The sequence below is a fragment of the Chaetodon trifascialis genome, chromosome 7 (genome assembly GCF_039877785.1).
Source record: "Chaetodon trifascialis isolate fChaTrf1 chromosome 7, fChaTrf1.hap1, whole genome shotgun sequence".
In the NCBI taxonomy this organism is placed as follows: domain Eukaryota; kingdom Metazoa; phylum Chordata; class Actinopteri; order Chaetodontiformes; family Chaetodontidae; genus Chaetodon; species Chaetodon trifascialis.
Genome location: NC_092062.1, coordinates 4,629,004 through 4,651,666, shown reverse-complemented (window position 1 = coordinate 4,651,666; position 22,663 = coordinate 4,629,004).

The following is a 22,663-nucleotide window of genomic DNA, read 5'->3' as shown; positions in this document are numbered from 1 at the left end:
AGCCAGGGCTGGAATTGAACCTGGCCTGCGGAAATGACTCAGCCTTGTCACATGATACACTACCAGGTGACCTACCGGGGAAACCCATGTCCTTGTAGTACTGATATAAAAATGTAGTCGGAACAGAATTATATTTCTAACAAACAGAATGTGATCATGGAAATTAGTTAATCATGAACAAAAATTTCTGATGACGGGCAAATTCAGTCAGTGTCAGAGAAACTAGAATTACTGCCTTGCAGTTGTTTGCTCCACCAAGCAGTCAAGCTGCAGTTTACATGCATGCCTGTCCAGATTCATATAATACATGCAGTGAAAGATTAGTGTCACCAATTCAGCATCTGACCAAATGTGAAATATGGTCACAATCAGTCCTTCTGTTCCTGAGTTATGGTGTTCAATAACAGCCAGAAAAGTTTTTTGCAGAAATTTTGTTTGTCAGAGTGATGCTGACCTTTGACCTTTTGGATATAAAATGTCATCACTTCATCTATACATTCAAGTGTATGGTCTAGACCTGGAAAGTTTCCTGAGACAACTTTTGTTGTGAATTGGTGCTTTATAATTGAAATTGAAGTGACTGAGTCATTTTTCATTCTTTGTTAAAAATGTGTTTTGTCACAGTGACCTTGGACCAACAAAATCTAATCAGTTTATCCTTGAGTTGAAGTGGACATTTTGTGCCAGATGTAAATGCCTCCAGGCGTTCCTGAGATATCACATGCATGAGAATGGGATGGACGAATGCTTGGACGGATGAACAGATGGACAACCTGAAAACATAAAAATGAGAATATTGTCTGACTTAGAAAGAAACAATCTTTATACATTAGTAATAACTCACAGACACATCCATCCATCCGTCCATTTTCTATACCGCCTATCCCTTGCGAGGGGGCTGGAGCCTATCCCAGCTTCAATGGGCGAGAGGCGGGGTACACCCTGAACCGGTCGCCAGCCGATTGCAGGGCAACATACAAAGACAGACAACCATTCACATTCACACCTAGGGGCAATTTAGAGTCATCAATTAACCTAATGAGCATGTTTTTGGTCTGTGGGAGGAAGCCTGAGTACCCGGAGAGAACCCACGCATGCACGGGAAGAACATGCAAACTTCACACAGCACACTGCCCGGGGATCGAACCAGCAACCTTCTTGCTCCGAGGCACGCGCACTACCTGCTTGCGCCACTGTGCCGCCCTCACAGACACATTGTAAGGCTTATTCCAATCTTTAGCTGTAATTACTGTCAGGCTTTTTGCTGTATAGCTGCCCCAATTACGTACTGTAATGCTCACAGCTCAGCTTGTGTGTATTTAAGTAGAAGAAAAAAGTCATTCTATCTGAGTATGGCTTACTACTAGAATTTTAAGGTGCATATGAGGTGCTATCAAGCCAAATCTGATGTGATGTGATCTCATATTTTGATTGCATTTTGATTCAGGAGAGTGTGATAGGGCTGAGTGCCCGAAGTGTGCCCTTTCTGTTTAATTGCTAACAAAAGAAAACCTTCTCAGTCCCTCCTCCCCCACAAACCCTAGCTCATACCCCACCCTTCTACTCCGACCAGCCATCTGTCTATACAGTGGGTAATGCATTCGTAATATGCAACCAAATGGAGCTGTTGCCCTCATCACACAAACATGCAACCTCACACACACACTGCTAAAATTATTTGCATTACTGAGGAGTGCGTGTGTGTGTGTGGGAGAGAGAGACAGAGCAGGACTATATGACAGGCAAGTGGGAAGTGTGTTGACAGAGGTGTGGAGGTTGAACCTGAGATTTTTTAGTTGTTCGCCTGTGAATGGTGGCAGGTGTTTGAAAGGAAAAAAGTCTCTCTAATGAACAGAGCAGCCCTGCCCTGGGGTGGGAGGGGTGGGGTAAAAGCAGTAAAGGTCACCTTCTTCTTGAGTCTGCAACAGAGAATGGAAACCAGCAGGAAAATAGCTGAGGCTGGCATGACCTACTACACTGTAGTCAGAATGTAAACTGATGAGGAGATTTGATAGATGATATAAATACTGAATTCTTGTCCTGAAGCTGCAGTGGATGACAAAAATAAATGAATGAATAAATAAATAAATAAATAAATAAATAAATAAATAAATAAATAAATAAATAAAGCATAGCTGCTATTTTTAATATTAGTTCATGTCTAATTTGTATGGACTCAGATCCAAATGTCAATTGTAGTTCACTGTGTGGAAAAAAAAAAAAGATTATTTCACAACTCCTTACCACAGGACGGAGGTTCTGTGGGTTCTAACTGAAAATTGAATAAAATCTGCTTGTGCCATGCTGATATAAACAATTTCCCCTCGGGGATCAATAAAGGAATTCTGATTTTGATTCTGATTCTGATATGAATTTGATGATATGAATTTCTGTGAGATCAGCTCACTTCTTCAGTTTTTAACATATCAAGCAACTGATTTGCTTATCCGCTTCCAAGTAAGATTCTTCATGTTAACTCCCAGCAGCTGTTTTATTGGTTTATTAAAACCAGTTTTACTGTAATCTCATCCATCCTTCTTGTTTTAAATGCAAAAAGCCTGACAACTGAAGAAAACCTCATTAAAGGTAAAATATCACAACTAAACTTTTACCCAATTTCCTTCAATATTTGCTGTCTCAATGAACTGAAAACACATCTCCTTTACAAGTTAATATGGCCATTTGTGTTTGACTAGTTGTCTAATATAAGCCTTTTTCATTTCACCAATGGCATGAATGCCACTTTAGTCCTGGTTGGGTTATTTAGTCATTATAACTTGTGTTGTTGTTTTTTTTTTTTCTTGTGTTTTTTTAATGTTTATCTTTACTTGACTGAAAGTGATTGAGTTAGATGTCTATTTGATGCATAAGTGTTTAATCAGTATTTCACTTCAGTTTCATTGGAATATTTAAGAAATAGATCACGACAGGCCCCCTTAGCGTGGTATAATGAGCGTATATCACGGACTGGAGTGATGTACAGAGGAATACACAATAATTTTCATGTAGTTTTTAATCAAACAGAAATACGTATTATCTAATAAAATAGCCCCGCTGTGAAAAAAATAGTCCCACCTCTCCATACATTAGCTCTGCCTGTCGTCTATTCCTTCCCTTTTTTTCAGGAGAAAGTCACTGCTCAATCACCTCTACCATTGTTAACCCTATCTGGAGGTGAAAGTTAACCTTAAACATGTGAATTCAACTAATTTAGTTTATTTGTTAACATTGTCAAAACACTGCAGCGCCACACCTTTATCTTGACACCAGTCTTCTAAGCACTTCAGTGCCCACTTGGTTTGTTTAACCGTATTGGCCTCACTTCTCTCCTTCTCCAGTTGGTCAACCTCTCTGGACGTCAGCTCCGCATGTCGTCTTTTGCTCAGCTTTTTTTTTTTGGAGACAGGCACTCTTCAATCCATTCATCCATCGTTAGCCCTCCCCAGAGATCAAAGTTGACCGTGAACATGTTTGAATGTTGTTAACGCCTTAAAAAAATAAACATCAAAACCGGCTGCTTTTTGCTGCGTACTGTAACAGTTGGTTGTCATGGAAACATTGTTGCTTCCCTGAAGCGGAGTGATATGCTGTGATAAGGCTTTTTAGAATAGTAGCTGTGGTATACGCACATTATATCACAGTTAACAGCCAATCAGATTGCCGGATTTCACCTTTCCGTTTTATAAAGCAATTTAAATGTCATGGGTATAAGTAACCTGGATGACCATATTCACTTCTAAACTAAATCTAGTCCGTGTTTTGTCAAGGGGCAGAACTCCACAACTGACAATCATTCAAGTATGACAAGTATTATGGCTTTATACGTAAATTTAATGTAGCTAACATGTTAGCAAACAGTTATCTGTTTATCACCATTAGCATGGATTGTCAGCCCACCTGATGAATCTTAGTTGAATATTCATTCTCCATTTAACAGTGTTTCCAGCAACTGAGAAAAATATCTGTCTCTTTAGCTGCTAAATGCTCCACTCTGTTCACCAGCCATTAGTGCTCATTAACTGTGTCTGTCTGCTGGCTGGTGCTGAGCAGGTGGTGTACAATGGGTTTAATAGACACAAACAAATGTAGACTTCAGTCTCAGTATAGTGCCCTTTTTTCTACTGTATTCTCCTGTACTGTAGGACTGTGGTATACTGTACTCTGTGACAGAATGAGTGAGTCAGCCTTAGACACTGGAAGGAATCACGCATCATGCTGTGATTGTTACATAAACTTTAGTGTGACTGTGAAGGTAGGAGACACAAACAGGTACAGATCTGTGCTGTCAGGTATTATTGCAGTCAGCACATCATCTACGAGCTTCCACTGTCACATTCTGTACAGTGAGATTACACATGAAATATCTTTGGCTCCTCTCAGGAATCTGAGTCACAATTTCTGGCATGTCTCACTCAAAGGAGAACAACAACTTCACAGAAAAAAGAACACACTGGTTTAGAATCCCCAGAAGACTTTCACCTAACATGAAAGTGCTGGGATGATTTAATGATTCTTACAGCCTCAGGATTTACCCCTGAAAGTTGAGGATTTGCCTTTAGGGCGATACAGAGAGGCCAGGGCACTCTTAAATCAAAAGGGTCTGTTGTCTGAGGTGTCAGAATGAGTCCAGTAAATGTGCACAGTCGGTCTATTAGACTATGACATATCCCATTGTTACGAAGTGCGGCCATCGAAAAAAAAAAAACGAAGTGAACCCAATGACGCAGACTAAAACCAAAGGCAGGGTGGAAGCCATTCAAATGATTTATTTAACAAAATAAGACAAACAAAATCCAACTGAGTTCAAAAATCCAAAAACAAAAGCAAGCTCCAGGAAAATAAGAGACAGATTAAAAACAACAGAGAAACCAGGGACTAGACTAAGATTAAGATTAAGATTAAGATTAAGATTAGTACTTTATTAATCACAGCACACACATGCTACAGGGAGGAGGAGACTGTACACACGCCATGCTTTATGTGAAATTATTTTTTCCGCGTTTGACCCATCCTCGGTCCGTTGTTCCTCTGCTGCAGACCAGGAGTGGTGGGCTGCCAGCTGCCAGCCGATGCTGGTGCCCGCGCCCGGGGACCCATCCTTTTTCGTCACCGTTGGTCAGGCGGTGATCTTCTTGCATGTTTTTAGTGGGGGTTATTTAAGGAGGAAACCCCGGGTGAACACGGGGAGAACATGCAAACTCCACACAGAAAGGCCCCCTTTTTTCCTCGAGCAGCAGGCACTGAAGACATGGTGGAGGACACGCCACCAGCGCCCGAACCGGGGACCTTCTAGCTGTGAGGCGACAGTGTTACCACTTGTGCCACCGTGCTACCTACCTAGAAATACTCTCGAATTCACAGAGAACAAGGAAAACCACTCATAAGGGATGACGTGACAAAGACAAAGGGAAACACACTCACTTAAATAGACAGGGGAGGAGACTAATCAGACACAATCTAACAATTGCAAGGGCGGGAAAACACAGGCAGTAAAGTAAACATTGACACAAGAGGGATGGCTACAAAATAAAACAGGAAATAACAAAACTAAACAGTCCACATCCTAACAGCCAAATGCAAAGTTCACCTGTTGACCTCTTGTCTTGTCTACCTGTTAGCAGACCATTTTTAAGTCTCCAAATTGATGCATCATTAATCCCTGCTTACATTAGTTTTGGTTGCTATACCATTTTTGCATGTGACATATGCAGTTTCCAGTGATAATACCACTCAGAATTCATAATCATTAAATATAGACTTGATCCCAAAGAGTAAGAGGTAGACAAATACCATTTCATTTAAAGCCTGTGATCATCAAATTTGTTTCAGTTGAAATGAAAACTGTTGTCAGTAGTAGCTAGCAAATTGACTTAAAACCTCCGTGAGGTATTTGAAAACTCCATCTCCAGCTGGCTTGTCTGTTGACTGAAGCAAAAGCATGATGCAGGCAAATGGAGTCATCATCTTCACCAGTTGATCCATGATGAAGACATGGAACTAATGAGCAGCATTGCTGTTGTACTATAGGATAACCACTTATCTCTAGTATCAATCATATAATGCAGTATTTCAAGGAAAAAGGCAAGATTGCTCTGCATTTGTATTATAACATACATGTATTTGGATGCTATAAAAAAACTACTTTGGTATGTATTCATGTAACGTAATGCATTCATAAATGTTCATATTTTGAAAAAATGTTTCTCTTTACAGGGCTTGCAGGATAAGGACTAACCAGTGAACGTGGTAAAGATAAAGCTATCTCGGGTATCAAGCCGAGATTGCTGCAGAGTAAACTTCCCCATATCCAATAAAGAGCAGGACAGAGCTGCCAACGTTACAACTGGGAGCATGCAGAGCCTGAGCTGGCTCTGAATTCTACAGAGTGGATGTGGCTGTCCTGAACAAAGATTTTTCTGACACCAGCTGTAACACCACAAAATAATGTAATTCGCTGATGGTATGCTAACTCTTGACCTTCAAGACAGTGCTTGTACTGTGGGTAATACACTGTGTTAACATTTGAACATCACACTGTTCAATCAGTTCTTTACACCACGGTTCAGACTCTCTATATATCAAGTACAACCCCATGTACACCACTTCAGCAATTTGAGAAACCCAAACCTTTATGAGCCTCTCATGCCTATTTATGGTTGCTTAGTTTGTTTGTTTGTTTAGTGAACAGTCAATTGCTGAAGTTCATCCTCTTGGCAGCACAAATGTGCTCAAAAATGTTGATGGCAAACTTCTGAACAGTGGAAGTGGAAAGTTTGATTTGTGGAAGCACAGGTAGGGTCAGAGTATCAGCATAATTTTTATGAATCTTCCTCTTGAGTACCCCTGTCATCAAATGCAATGGCAATCTGGACAATTTCAGTCAAGCAGTCTATTTTGAAACAGTGTAACAAATAAAAATAGCCACAAAATATAGTGAGCTTTACATTCCTACTGAAACATACTAGAGGTGACAGTAGCCTGGAGAAAAAACAGGCTTGTGAAATTTTCCAGTCAGAATCCCTGGTCAGCACTGGTACAACTTGTCAGGGTCAATTCAGAATCTTCACAACACATGCTCACATGCTCACTTTTAACTTAGAACTAAACACAAGCTGTCAGGTCAGATCTTTAGGGAGCAAGCTGGCTGCTGCGCAGCACCCAGTATGAGGGCCACTGTTGAAGTTAGGACAGGCCCCAACGCAAGGTTTTTGTGAGCCTACCTTAACTCAACCTCAGGAACACAACCATGCAGACACGACGTGTACACGGCTGCATTTTACTGATAATATTTAAAGGCCTAAAGGACAGGCTACACTATGGCACCATTGATCCATACAATCAACTGCAGTCGCACTAAATTTAATTGTGAAAGGATTTTTTTAATGGAAACAACTAGAAATTTATAAATCAACAGAGATGAGTTTGATTAGAATTGAATCAATTAACCAATGAAGACGATATACTGTAGTGAACTGGCAAAGAGACATAAAGCAACATTAACATTCATTCGGAATTGTGCATGTCCACCTGATAAGTGCAATCATGTGGGCCATCCCAGAAGTTAGCGGCGCCCTGGTTCCCTCAACCAAAAGCCAATGGATTGTTGCAGAAAACAAAGTCAAACAGTTTTGGATACTTTGTTATCTCATGTTAATCACAGACCTTATTTCAGGCATCTTAACAAAAACCTATTCAACAATGCATTGACTCTGAAACGAGGGAACGAAAAGTGGAAGAAGTCTGAAAACATAGGCCCTGACAGACCACTGGCTCAGTTCAACTGCGCCACATGTCTGTCTTTATTATCTATATTTTGGTTAAAGGTGATGTTTTGCTGAGGGAAATTTCTGGAGCTCTGCTTGAGTTGACTTTCTCTTGATAAATAAAGGTCAAAGATTTTCAGAACACTTGTTTCTCATTCCAATCACAGAATAGACAAAAGAATGAAAGAAACAAAAGTTAACTGATTGCCCAAACATCATCCCCTAGTTTTATTCAACATTCAGACATTTTTAAATGAGAAAAAATGTGTTTTCATTTCAGGTATTCAATTTGAATCAAATGTATGTGATGCAGCAACAGCAACATGTAGGTTGCTCTGTTTAAAAATCATCCCTCGTATGCACTGGTGACATGCCTGAAGGGCATTAATGAAGCGCAGACTATGAGGGCAGCCATCCCATCTGCGACAGCGCACTCTCAGACATCTGGTGATTTCTTTGAAAGTTCCAAATTAAAGCAGAAAATCATCTAACCTGATTGGCTGGGATGTGAAGCGGAGTAGAGTGGATTAGAATATCAACACCGACAAATGTATGTGCATTCATAGAGATCAACACGCACACATACACACACATTCACACGCACATTTGTAAATGAGTACCCCAAAGCAAACACACACATGCAAATAAGGAAACCAAAGTAAACCAGACATAACACACACACACACACACACACACACACACACACACACACACACACACACACACACACACACACACAAACACATGCTAATTAATAGAAAACAAACAGTTACTCAGGCGGTCTGTAGGGACTGGATTATACTGTGTCTCTCCTTGCTGAACAAATTGCTCTCTAAATTCAATCAAACACACCAAGCTCTTCTGTGAGTCTACGGGAGGCTGTAATCAGCGTGGCGGAGACTGGAGATGAAAAAAAAAGGACAAAATAAAAAAACAACACAACAAGCATAAAAGAAAAAAACTCAGTACCTTTAAACTATTCCGAGAACTGTTTGTTTGGCACAGAGAGTAACAGTCTTCAGGAAAAATGTCCTGATTAAGTGCAATTGATATCTGCCAAGAGAGAGCTTCAGGCATCAAGCTTCCACAAGGAGGAGCGAGCAACATGAGAGCAGCTCTGTGGTAGCTGCACCCATCATCTACAAGAGTACAAAGAACTGATTGTGCTAATTCAACCTCTTTACCTAGTCCGGCCAAAGACATTTGCTTTTGGAGTAATATAGCAGTGAGCTAGTATTGTGAAATTAATTTGACTGATTGTCATGGGAACATTGCCATTGACAAGCACAAGTGACTCCACTCTGATCTTGGTTGGGGTGGAGGGAGTTCAATTGCTTTTTCTCTGCCATCTATTTTTAGAGTTTTGGTAGAAAAGCAGAGCATCTAGTTTTTGTTAATATAAAGACCATATCCACTTCCACAGGTAAGGCCTTTTATTTATTTCATAAAAGTAAAAATAATACTCTTTACATTAAAGGTACCCTCTGGAGTTTTGACCACCAATGATGCCATACAGCAATGTTTTGATCAGTGGCCCCATTTTGTTTATCTCTGAAGCATGCATGTAAGGACACATACATACATACATACATACATACATACATACATACATACATACATACATACATACATACATACATACATACATACATACATGAGCAAGTGGGATCCACATTCTCCATGTGGATCTCTGTGGATTCTCCTCATATCTCCTTAATGAGACAGGTAAGAGTTCCTGGCTGGCCTTGTGGAGTGAAAGTCAGGCTAGGGAAATTGAGAGCTGGCATTCCTGGTTTTATTCATGTACTAAAAAAACATCCAAATCTGAAGCACATTCACTATGCAATGATAATAATAATGCACAGCCTACAGTATACATCTTGAGAGCATTCTGAAAGACTGGTTATGTTATCAACATGTTAGGAAGCAGCATCAGACAAAAGGTCATGATGGTGCTTATGAGGTGTTGCTCCAAGATGGTTGTTGACGCGTTGTTCTGGAACAGGTGAGTATAAGTATCGAAAGTATACACACTACAAAAAACTAGACTACACCACTGACCAAGATGGAAGCGATGAACCGGCTAAGACAAGGGAGAAGCATGTAAACAATGAACTTTGATGCTTTATTTCAAGCCAACACTGTCTATCTTAGGTCTTCTCAAAGTTTGGACCTTACTCACATCTAGACTAAACAGCCAATAAACAGTCAATCCATACCCAGCCCATAATTCAGTGAGGGTAAACTAGCAGCCCAGCCCAGACAGCCACATCCATCCCTCAGAGTACTAATGAATTTAGAAAATGTTACTCACTAGTGGAAGTCTGTCCTGACAGTGGTTAGATTAGCCTGCTAACCTCTGGCATTGAGCAAAAGAGTCTGTAATTCATAGTTCAGTCCCTCTGTAGAACTGGATTATTCTCCAACTCCATCCTCTCTACGTGAATCCACCATCAAACCACCTGGCTGGCCATTTCCTGGAGCTGACAACAGCCAACTGCCTGCAGTACTACAAGTAACTCTGGAGTGAACAAAGCTTGTCTGTTAGCGGCAGGACCACTAATATGCATGCGGGTTGACTTTGGTCAACTGTTGTATTGAGTCTAAAACAGATTATTTTGAGGAGTCTGTTCATACTGACAAAGACAAGACTAGTATTTTCAAAACAAATTTTAATGGATCAATAAGTTTTTAATTTCAGCAGACATTTCAAAACATTTATTTTAATTTTTACTAAAAATGTCTAACAGGTCTAACAATGTCCTTGTTGATATGCAAACACATTCTGTGAGGAATATATCGGATATATTTTTTTCAGTTTCATCAATTGTTTCAAAACACAGCACGAACAATATAACTCAGAGCCAGTTAATCTTTAGTATTAGTACTGCAAAATTTAATCTGGGCCGCCCCTATAGCTCAGCTGGTAGGGTGTGCGCCCCATGTATTGAGACTGCCAGTCCGCTGCAGTGGCCGCAGGCATGACTCCTGCCTGTGGCTCATTTGCTGCATGTCTTCCCCTCTCTCTCTGCCCCACTTCCTGTCATCCCTTCAGCTGTCACTGTCATAAAGGCTACCCCCCCCCCCCCCCCCCCAAAAAAAAAAGTAGTGAATAATCTGTCAGATGATTGTCTTCAGAGTAAATGACTGTTTGAGTAGATTCACTCACTGTGACTTGGGCAGAGCTGACAGTTAGGCACCTCAGATTTGTATAGACTCAGAGAAAATCAGTGTGTTACTTTTTTTTCCTGTGTGACTTTCATGCTGGTTCTCCTCTACTGATTGTGGAGGTTGCATGCATTACTGTGTGTTCAGACAGAATATGAAGCTAATTTTAGAGGCCATGTAATTGCATACATAGTTTAGATTAGATTAGAACCTGCCCATGGTTGCCAAGGCAGGCAGAGTGAGTGGGCAAGTTGCAAAATTTCCCTGTATCGTGGAATTTACTGGAGGGAAATAACAAAAAAAGCTGGCATTAATAATTATGCAAATTGTTAGGCCTTGACATATTGCATAAAATTCACCCCTGTACAGAGAAATTAGCTATAGACACCGAAACTATTTTTGGACCAGGCTTGAAACATGTTTACTTGTGCTGTAAAGTTGGCCATTTTAATATGGGTGTCTATGGGGATTGATGCATCCACGATGGCTTCATTTTTCAGTCCGCCTACAACTTGGTCGAGCAAGTTAATGGAGTCAATGTTAATATAAATAGCTAGCTATCTAAATATTTTAATACATTTTACTTTCAGAGTTCCTGAATCAAGAATCCTATCAAGTATCATGAATGCTAATGTTAGCTATTTCCTAACTTTTACATTTGTGTTTTACAAGCATTTTTTGTTGTATTTGTTGAAGTTCTTGTTACATCCTGACAGGAATCAACAAAACAAAATGCTCTCACAAAAAGTGGAAAAACGGAAAAGAAACGAGAGAAAACAATCAGGCATCTGTGGCTGTTGTAGGCCAGTAATAAGCCCATACAATCATTTCATTTGGCCTGAATGAAAGGACATAGATGATTCAGTGTTCTATGCCTTCAAGTTAGTATGTTAGAGATAATGTATGGTGATAGCACATCTGTCTACCTCTTTGGCATACTGACAGTGTCTTTGCTTCTTGTGTAGCATTGCGTGGGTCTGTGTTTGAGCAAGTGATGTGCTGTTGTTGTGTGTGTTGGTCAGACAAGCTGGAAGTTTTGCTTTAGAATGCTAAGTAACCCCTGACTACAAAAGGTGTTGTGTCATATGTGCCTCACAAGCTGGTGTAATAGATTTGATTTATCATCATCTACAGACTGCACACATTACTTTGAACAAGCAAGCTACTGTAAGAAAAATAACTCAATAACTACAATGACATGTGTCGGTCATATGACCCCCACCCCTCCCATCATTGGTCAGGTGAAACTTATAGTTTATAGTACTTGAAAAGACTACTGTGGGCAGTTTTACAACATATCTGCATTAATATGGATGTGGGTCCAAAGGAGGTTTAGTCTTGGCCTATTTCTAGTGAAGAATGAAGCATTAAGAGCGCATCAGTACTGTATCTGTTTCTATACTGGGTTTTATATTGTGTTAGTGAATTAATGTCCATTGTGTATTCCTAACCAAGCTTACTCTAATGCATGTTCCATATGGCTTGAATTTCTTTTTTCACCATCAGGATGTTGTTGTTCTTCTATCATTAACTATGTAATTGGTAGCACAAGGAAAAAGACAATCAAACAACAAAAAAAAAGTGTTTGCACAATTAATCACGAGATTCCACAGCTTTTTCTGTCTCTTATGATATTCAATCATGGACTAAAATTGTTTCTGCCACTCTGATTTATTCTGTCATCCACTGTCTTCACTAACAAGGTATGACAGCTGATGTCAGAAGCTTCCAGTTTAAGTATGCGGCCCCTTAAGTATAATTGCAAGAGTGCACTATGCTGCACTGACATAACCAAGCAGCAATCCATAGTAAAATAAAAGAAAAAGATAATTTCACATGGCAAAAAATATACAACACTGACTCCCAAAAAGTTGGAATGCTGTTCCTGTGCTCCTGAGTCCACGTAGTAATCTCCTTTAGACCCTTTCATACCCAATCATGATAGTATTACCTGTTACCAATGAACCTGTTTACCTGTGGAATGTTCCAAACAAGTGTTTTTGGAACTGCTGCACCAGCTTGTACCAGTCTATGTCTCTTCCCCAACTCTGGATATACAATACTAAATTAAATAACCCTTTAAAAATGGTTAATATGTGTTTTTTATTTATTGGCCATGGTAACATTGACTTCACAAGTCTGATTTTATTTAATTTATTTATTTTACAATGTGGAGAACATAGTGGACACATTGGTTCTAGAAACAAAAGACTCTTAATTTTTTCTTAATCTGTTTACTTCTTAAACAGCTTCTAGATCATTGTGTATGGAGATATCCTTTACTGAAAAAGTTTTTTTCTTGGAGTGGTGAGGTTTCTCTAGGGGAATTTGGCCTCAAGACCTCAGTATTTCTACTATCCTGGCTCTGGCTCTGCTTGTGCAATCAATAAATGAATAGCTGTCTGTCACTGAAAGGTAGCCAGTGGTAGCCTTAAGACGATTTTCATTATTGTATGTGTCTGTGTCTTTTCCATTCATTGTGTTAGAATTTTGTCATGCAGTAAAGTTTTATGACATTCATCACTTAAAACATAAATTCAAATATTATAGTTTGTTTTTAAATGCATCATATTATTATTTGATTAGAAATGGTCATTGGAAAAATGTGCAATTTTTCTAACCCCCACTCCCATCCTTTTACCTGTAATCATCTAATGCTGTTCAGGTACCAAGGATCACACTCCAGATGGCTCTGACAAGAATCAGCACTTTCTATAGGCTTAAATTAATTGGGGACACTTTGGTGAAGGCCATCCCTTCCTTTGACAGTTGTTTTGCTGGCTCTTTGTGCTGCTGTTGGCATATGCCACCCCACACCACACTGCATGATGGGAAATCTAATGGCCCTGTCGTCTTATATGGGCCAGCTGGCGTGAGACATAATGGGGAGGGCAAGCAGAAGAAGACTGTTCACATGTAGGGTTGGACTGACAGGGATATTTAAGGGAAATAGAGTTAATGAAGAGTACGAAGTAGTATGAAGAAGCTTATTACTGGCTATTAACAGTAAAGGCATATTTTGGTAACATATACTGGTTTTGTCCGTCTGCACAGATGTACATTACATTCATCTAGAGATCATTTTAAAAGAAGGCTTTTACCATTTTAAAACGCTATGTGGCTGAGATAGTATGTGCCAATAGAACAGTATATATATAAAACACAGTCAGTGTTAATTGTAAAACAGATGATTTCTGTGGCATCAGCAGTATAGTAATGACTTCACATGAGGACCTGTTAGCTCTTAAAGGTTTGGCCATGGATGAAGCTGCATTCTTACTTTCCTGCCAGCTCATGCATCTGTATAATTACTATCCTCATTGACTATGTCTAGAAGAATTCAATTAACCAACACCGGGGACACACCTCATCTGGACCCTCACACACACACACACACACACACACACACACACACATGTGGTGAAGGTCACAGGTGCACACATTAACATGGCACACAGCAAAGGGGATACCATCAACTGAAGAACCCAAGGCTCTCAGCTTATGAAAGAATAGAAAAAAAATAAAATAAATACTATTCGTGGGGCCACACACCCAAACAAAGAAAACAAAAAACCTTTATATATGAATGAATAAATGAACAAAATGAATGAAATGAACCCCACCCACTACATACATGCACACAGTAGGGTGGCTCAGTCTAAAAGGGACTAACAGCTATTATATCCACATACAACAAATTATGAACAGTTCATTAACAGTTCATCAATAATCTAAAAGCACCACCAGCCAGAGAAAGAGAGCCGGCTGCAGGCAGAGTGGGAAAATGACTGTAGCTTCAAGGAAAGCAGCTTCAGGAAAAGCAGAGTATAGTGAGGCAGGCCATGAGCAAAGCCCACTGTAGGCAGGCAGCAGTGCTCCTGTGGTATGATGGCACCAGACCACACGCCTGAATAGACCAAACAGGAACACACTACATATCCATTTTGCTATGATAGGAGACACATTATGAGATGCTTGCATTTTCTCGAGGAAATATTTTAGGTTGGTCTAAATACGATGATAAATCATTATTGCACAGCTACATTTATAAATATTCCCTATATTGCCTGTATTGTCTAAATCTTTAATCACAGCACAACCAGCAGCTGTAATGAATGCAATTTCAATGGGACATTATCAAACCATCAGAAAGGACTGTGAGTGTTGGCTGTGTTGACCATGGAAAGCCATTAATCAGCACTGCTGAGTGTTCAGAACATTGTCAGTCCTTGTGGTTCATAGATGTCAAGCAGATTGTACAATCACTTTCACCTGTTGGCTGCACGAGCAAAGATCAGATCAAAATTCATCGAATATGAATTTTTGGTGCTCCGCCACTTCACACACAACGACGTCACGATACATAGGGATGTCTAGCACTACTTAACCGACTTCAAAGGTGCATGAGGAAGAAAGAAGACTGAAGAGATCAAAACCAGACTGCTCAACCCAATTTTTTTCAGGAAATCTCAAAAAAACTAAATAGGGTGGCTTTAGGGCTGATAGATAGATAGATAGATAGATAGATAGATAGATAGATAGATAGATAGATAGATAGATAGATAGATAGATAGATAGATAGATAGATAGAAAAAAAATCTGACTGCTGCAGGAACAAAGGAGCGTCTGAGTCGTTCAGTAGAAACATGAGGCATCACTAACCGCTCACTGAATGAGCTTTTGAGCTCCTTAAATGTATTGTGGAGTGGGTGATTTTTGTATAGGACTGTTTTCAACTTGGTCCTTATTCTCTTTTCCACTATTACCTCAAGCTTGTCTGGGTTAAAACCAATCACTGAGCCAGCACTCTTGATCATCTTATTAATCCTCTTCTTGTCATCGATAGATATGCTGCCTCCCCAGCACAGAACAGCATAAAATAAGCCAGGATGCCCTGGTAGAAGATGCCCAGCAGCCTTGGGCTGATGTCAAAGGATCCAAGTTTCCTCAGAAAGAAAAATCTACTGTAGACTGAGCCTTCCTCAGTAAGACCCTGGTGTTTTCTTTCCAGTTGAGCTTATTGTCCAAATGGACACCAAGATATTTGTAGGACTCCATAATTTCTATTTTTGTTATTAATTGTCACTGGGACAGCCTCCTCTCCATTCTTCCTAAAATTGATGATAAGCTCTTTTGTTTAACCAACATTCAGCTGTAAAAAATTTGTATCGCACCATTTGGCAAATGAATGTGCCTCTTTTTTGTAGGCCAGGTCATTGCCATGCATAAGCAGACCCACAAGTGCAGTGTCCTCTGAAAACTTCTGTATTAGACAGGATGGCTGACTATGTCTGAAATCAGCTGTATAAAGTGAAAATAAAAAAGGAGATAAAACTGTCTCCTGTGGAGCTCCTGTATTGGTTAAAATCATGTCTGAAGCTTTGTCAAGCCTGACATACTGGGGACGAGCTAGAAGAAAAGCCAGGCAATGGTTTTGTTATGCAATTTGAAATTACTTAATTTATCAGCTAAAATGTGTGGCTGTATTGTATTAAAAGCACTCGAAAAATCAAAAAACAGGATCCTGACAGAACTGGCTGTGGTATCGAGGTGACTGTGAATGTTATGCAGCATAAAAATGAAAGCATCATCTTATCCCAAACCCCTTCTATAGGCAAACTGTAAAGGATCCAAAAATCCTAGTGAGATGATGCAGGACCACTCTCTCAAAACACTTCATGATATGAGATGTAAGGGCTATTGGTCTCAGGTTAGCAAGGTCACATGACACATTGGCTTTCTTAGGGATGGGAACAATGCAAGAAGTTTTCCACATAGCCGGAATCTTAGTAGATGACAGTGACAAGGAGAACAGTGAGGTAAGGACAGAGCACAGCTGATCAGCACAAACTTTTAGGGTGCTGGGATGAATACCATCAGGCCCAGCAGCCTTGTTGGCCCTAATACACTTTAATTGCTGGCGCACCTCCTCAGTTTTTAAAACAATACATGGACTACAGTCCTCAGAAGTAGAAGTAGTCTGCTTAAGAGAAGAGAAAATGTTTTTGTGCGTCTCAGAAAAGTCAAGATTATCAAATCTGGCAAAGAAGGCATTAGCATCATTTGCTGTTATGCCTGAACCACAACAACTTTGATTGCTGGTCCCATAGCCGGTGATGGACTTCATTCCGTTCCAGAGCCCTCTTGTGTTGCTTCCTGACATGAGCCCTTCAACTTTATTCTTATATTCGCGTTTCCCCTGTCTGATTACTGCTTTCAATGTTCTTTGTGCATCTCTGATTCTGTCTTTGGCACCACTGTTGAAAGCTGCTTTTTTCATGTTAATAGCAGCTTTCACTTCGCTTGTCACCCAGGGTTTGTCATTAGGGAATATTCTGATTTTCATACAAATCGACGCAGTAGTTAATGTAACAAGTCACTTTGTCGGATATACTGTTCACGTCACTGTCACCATCAAAAACTATGCTCCAATCAGTACATTCAAAACAACCTCTTAAAGCGTCACATGCATCATCCGACCAGACGCACACAGTCTTGGACGTAGTAGGAAGTTTCTGTATATGTAATATTTCGGCATCAAATATATTAGGTTGTGGTCCGATTTGCCCAGCGGCGGAAGCAACTTGGCCACCAAACTCTCCTTAATGTTCGTATAAAACAAATCAAGAGTTTTGTTGCCCCTCGTGGGGAAAGATACAATTTGTTTAAAAGACGGGAGAACCGAGGGGAGAGCAGTAGTTAAAATCCCCATTTATTATAACCAGTGCATCCAGGGAGGCGCACTGCAAGTCATGCGTAATCCTCAATATTGACTCTGCAGCTAGCTTCCCATTGCCCAAGGCCGCCTTAATGCACGGGCTGAAGCCCAGGGGCCCACGGAGTTTAGGGGCCTATCATTTTTGGGACAAATTAGCATAAAAAGTCAAATTCTTTGAAATTCAGAGCGCACATATAAACAACAGAGACGTTTTTTTTTTTTTTCAAAAACATATTTCATCCGCAAACTGACTAATGACGAGTGTGTAAACAGAGAATGGCTGTGTTATTGCATATTGCCATCAGCAGGGAGTGTATTTTGTCGACTCCCATCAAGCATGCAGCAAGTCAGAGTCAGTAACCTTGCACTTATGTCCATTGAGCATGACATTCTTCATGATTTGGATTCGGCTGTGCATTGTTTGAAAAGTGATGTTGATTAAGATATTAGTTTGTTACATCTTATGGAAGGTGACATTTGGTGGGGGGGGCTAACAGGCCAGGGGCCTAACAGTAGGTTAAGGCAGCCCTGACTATAAGTGCTGGGCCTATCTGATGTGGTGATTTTAGGATTCACTGTGTCTCCCCTTGTCTGAATGTAGGGGATTGTGGATAGTGGTAAGGGTGGTTGGAAATTTCCCCTACTTACTCTAAAAATACAGCATTCTTGAGTGGTGTGAAACCATATGCCCTCATACATCTCTGTATTGTCTGATATGTATCTGTATGTATATGGCTGGTTGTCTATTGTCGCATTTTACCTTGTAAATTCTTTCCTACTCATCTTATTTAAATGTACACTACATATACAATAATGGCACAGGTGCAAGCACAGACTCATTTTCTGTGAGAATGTATATACAACATTAGGCAACCCTCAGGTAAAAAATAGCTGGGACCCCTGTTGACCCTGTACTATCATTACACAGAATGTAAGCATCATATCAACTGAAATAATAAACCTAGATTTTGACTCAAATTAAAATCTACAAGACAGGGGGTGCAGTTTACGTAATCCCTGGACATTCAAACATAACTCCCTATAACTAAATCAATCTAATGAATGTGAACGTCAAACCTGGCCGTTGGGGGTTTGGGTCAGTGGCACAGGTGCCCACTTTGCCTGGTTAGTAATTCAGGCTTGATTATAATCCAGTGTCAAAGCTCCATGTGCTGTAGGCTTGTGATGTGAAAACATTGTCCTGTTTCATTGTGATCCTGCCACTTCCTTTATTCACCCAATAAAGGTCAGGACATGTTATGGCACGCAAACACACAAGCACCACTTCAGTTTGTGTGAATTTAGGTCTGTGCACATATGCATACAACCATCAGCACATTTGAGAGTTCAGACACAAACACAGCTTCAGGAGTCAAACCCACTCTTTCCGTCAGGGTCTCATAAATCTTTCAGGCTGCTCCCTCTGGCCCATCTTCACGCTTTTGTGAGTCAAATCAGACCTGAGAATCACAGGTGACCTCAGCACAGCATGCCTGGAAACACACAATTACACTTCTACTGCTGTCTGAGTACACACGCACACTCACATATGAAAAGGAATATATTTCAGACTAGAAGGCTCCTGTGCTGGTTATTTGGCAATTTCAAAGCCGCCAATTTTCGTGACCTCAAACATAATTGTCAGTGTTTCTGTCCACATTTTATTCGCTGGGAGGAGCTTCCTAAGAAACTGTTACCAACAACAGTCATCATTATCATTATCACCAAATAATTATCCATATTTGTGTGCATATCTGGCCTGTCATGATCATAATGTCCCACAAACACCAACTTTCAGAATGCTAAATAAATATGTTATAAGACCCTGCAATATGGAGGAATAGGCATCACAATGACAGAGGAACTTCATGATATCCTACTGAATATTATGGGACTGAGGGATAATTGAACACTATTGTTTATTTATTTTCAGTGGAATTGTATTTAATGCCATTGTTGAACAAAGCCAGTTGTGTTATGTGAAGTTTATTCATTTGTTTTTACTTTTATATTTGTGCATAGATGAAAAAAACAAGATACTATGAGTATGTGAGTTTCAAACTGTCTGTATGGACACATCATGTGATACAGTGCATTTCCAAGTGAATGACATGTTGTGACAATCAATAACAAGCCTCCTGAGAGTGGGGCTCTGAAATTGTAGTATAGCCCTATAGCTCAAAATGGTTCATGAAAACACAAGTATGACACAAAAACTTTATATTACAACAATGTCAACATGTGACTTGTTTACAGACTGTGTTGCAGATGTTTTATAGTTCCATAGAAATTAGTTGCACTACCTGCACAGACCTCATACTGTTTATACCTCATTCCAATTGCACTACCTGTATATATTTATATTTTGGGTATTATGACTATTTGCACTTCTGGTTAAATGCTAAATTGCATTTCTGTGCTGCACTCTGACGATGACAATAAAGCTGAATCTAATCTAATCTAATCTAATCTAATCTAATCTAATCTAATCTAATCTAATCTAATCTAATCTAACCAAGTCAAAATGAAATGTACCTTGAAAACACATGAAACATCAGCTGAATAACAGCTAACACCCCAAACTAGCAGTGCCTCCATCACCATGACTACTAACCTGTGAATCTGGGAGGGGAAACATGAAGGACTGGTGTGACACCAATGTGCTTTCACGCACTAAACAATCATGTAATGACCTTCTTTTGTTTAACGTTCCCTTGCTACAAATGGACAAGCCATTTTGGATTGTTTCTCAGTGACAATGATACATTATAAGCTTATGCTAGATGTGGATAGATTTTTTCACTGCTGTAACAACCGTTAGGCCCATGATTCAAATGAATGGTGTATTACAGAGGCGCATGACTATGGCATGTCATTAGAATACTAGTGTCACACCCGTAACCATTTAGTCATGAGCACGCAGCTGTGCTAGCAAGCAGGGGGTCACAATTTTGATTCTAAATTGAAAATCAAATCAAATGAGCTTTCTATGAGTCAGAGATGACGGAGAAACAGAACTGGAAAATCCTCCTGTTTCCCTGAAGGCGCTGCTGTGGCAACATTTTGCCCTCCCCTCATGTTATGGCAGCAACACACTCCAGTTTGCCAAGTCTGATGTTCTTCTGTATTTTTTTTTACAGTAAATAAATTTCTCAGAAAGAACAAAACTGACAATATGTTAGTCTGTCTCTCAAAACATTGTCTCTGCTACTCTGTCTGTGGCTCTGAGCTCCAAACTCATTTGCTCCCACTGAAGATGTATATCTTGGAAAAATGCCTCACAAAATCCTGGTTTAACGAAGGCTCTGTACTTTCATAAAACAGCTGGCCAATGAAGTTTGTAGCAAACATGACTCAACACAGGACACATTGCATTTGCTCCATTCATTTCTTGCATAGTGAAGGAAAATATCACCCAGTGCAACAGTGCGGCTCACTGATGGGTTTTTTCTGGACAGCAGTGGAACTCAGAGGAATAAGATATATCAGGCTATGAACACACACACAGTACACAAGAGAATGCAAGCAGACATATCATTTAGTATCTCCTTTATAGAACACTAATTCTCAGAACAGTCCAAAGAGGCTTTGGTCTCAAAATGCAACGTGGAATTAAATTAGTGACTTGAATTTGGGACGTCTTCAATAAACTGCTGTCACATTTTTCTTTTCTGAAACCAGCATGTGGTGGCCATTAGAGGAACTGGAAGCACTTCATCTGTAAAGCATGGTGGACTGTCAGTCCTACATATAGCATTTTATCAGCCCAGTGTAGCTCTAATTTGAAAAATGTCCTCTCTGAAGACAAAGCAAATGAAAGCCCGTCTGCTGTGTGAGTGATGGAAACATTCCCAGCATGTTCAGTTGTGCCCTCAGTTGCATAGTGCTCATTAATGAGACCTAATGAGCCAGGCACCTATAATGAGGGTTAAGGAGCTGGATGACCCTAACGAGGGCCAAGCTATGCCGAGGTGACAGAATGTATCTGCAGATTAACCCTCTTGTTGACAAGCAAGTTGTATGACCCTAGAGGCATTCTACGACAACATAAAACCAAATGGATGTACTTTAGGTCAGATGTAGATCCAGAAACACATGAGGTGATTTTAGAGCTTCATGTACCATTTATTACCTTAACGGCATGTAGGAATGTAAGAGGTGAATATGAAACCAAAACCATTCTTGGACGTTCTCATGTCTCAGTTTCTATGTGCTACAGTCTAGTAAAACTTTCCCCTCAGTAAACGCATGTTATGCTCCTCTCTGTGACTGACAACAGGACAGTAATGAAAGCCATAAGCACATTTTGTGAGGGTCTGGCAGGATTCCTCCCTCATCCTGAGTGTTTCTGCTGTTTTTCCTCTCCTCTCTCTGTGTTGTTTGTCTGTGTGTGTGTGTGTGTGTGTGTGTGTGTGTGTGTGTGTGTGTGTGTGTGTGTGTGTGTGTGTGTATCTGTCTTTTTCAGTCAAGGTGTGGTGACTTAGTTTACCCCTCCCACCTACTCACCTGCACACCAGCTGTCAACCCACCTCATCCTATTTTACCTGTGCCTCTGGTCCATTGTCTCCTGCCTCCCTGATTTGTCTGCTACGTCCTGATCCTCCTCAGTCTTTAGTGTAGAGTAGTAGAGTTCTACTTTTGGGTCTCGAAACATTATTGGTGTTGCCATACACACGCACAGGACAGTGAAAAGTTTGATGTTGCTGATTTGTTTGAGAAACAATAAAAGGGGAACATTCCATCCATCCATCCATCCATCCATCCATCCATCCATCCATCCATCCATCCATCCATCCATCCATCCATCCATTTTCTATACCGCCTATTCCTTTCGGGGTTGCGGGGGGGCTGGAGCCTATCCCAGCTGTCAACGGGCGAGTGGCGGGGTACACCCTGGACCAGTCGGGGAACATTTCAGTTCCCATTAATTTAAAATTGATGCTTAAGCGTTTTTATCACGTGTCTTGTGCTATACGTCACCTTTATGTTCATGTCTGGCACAACAGAGTCAAGT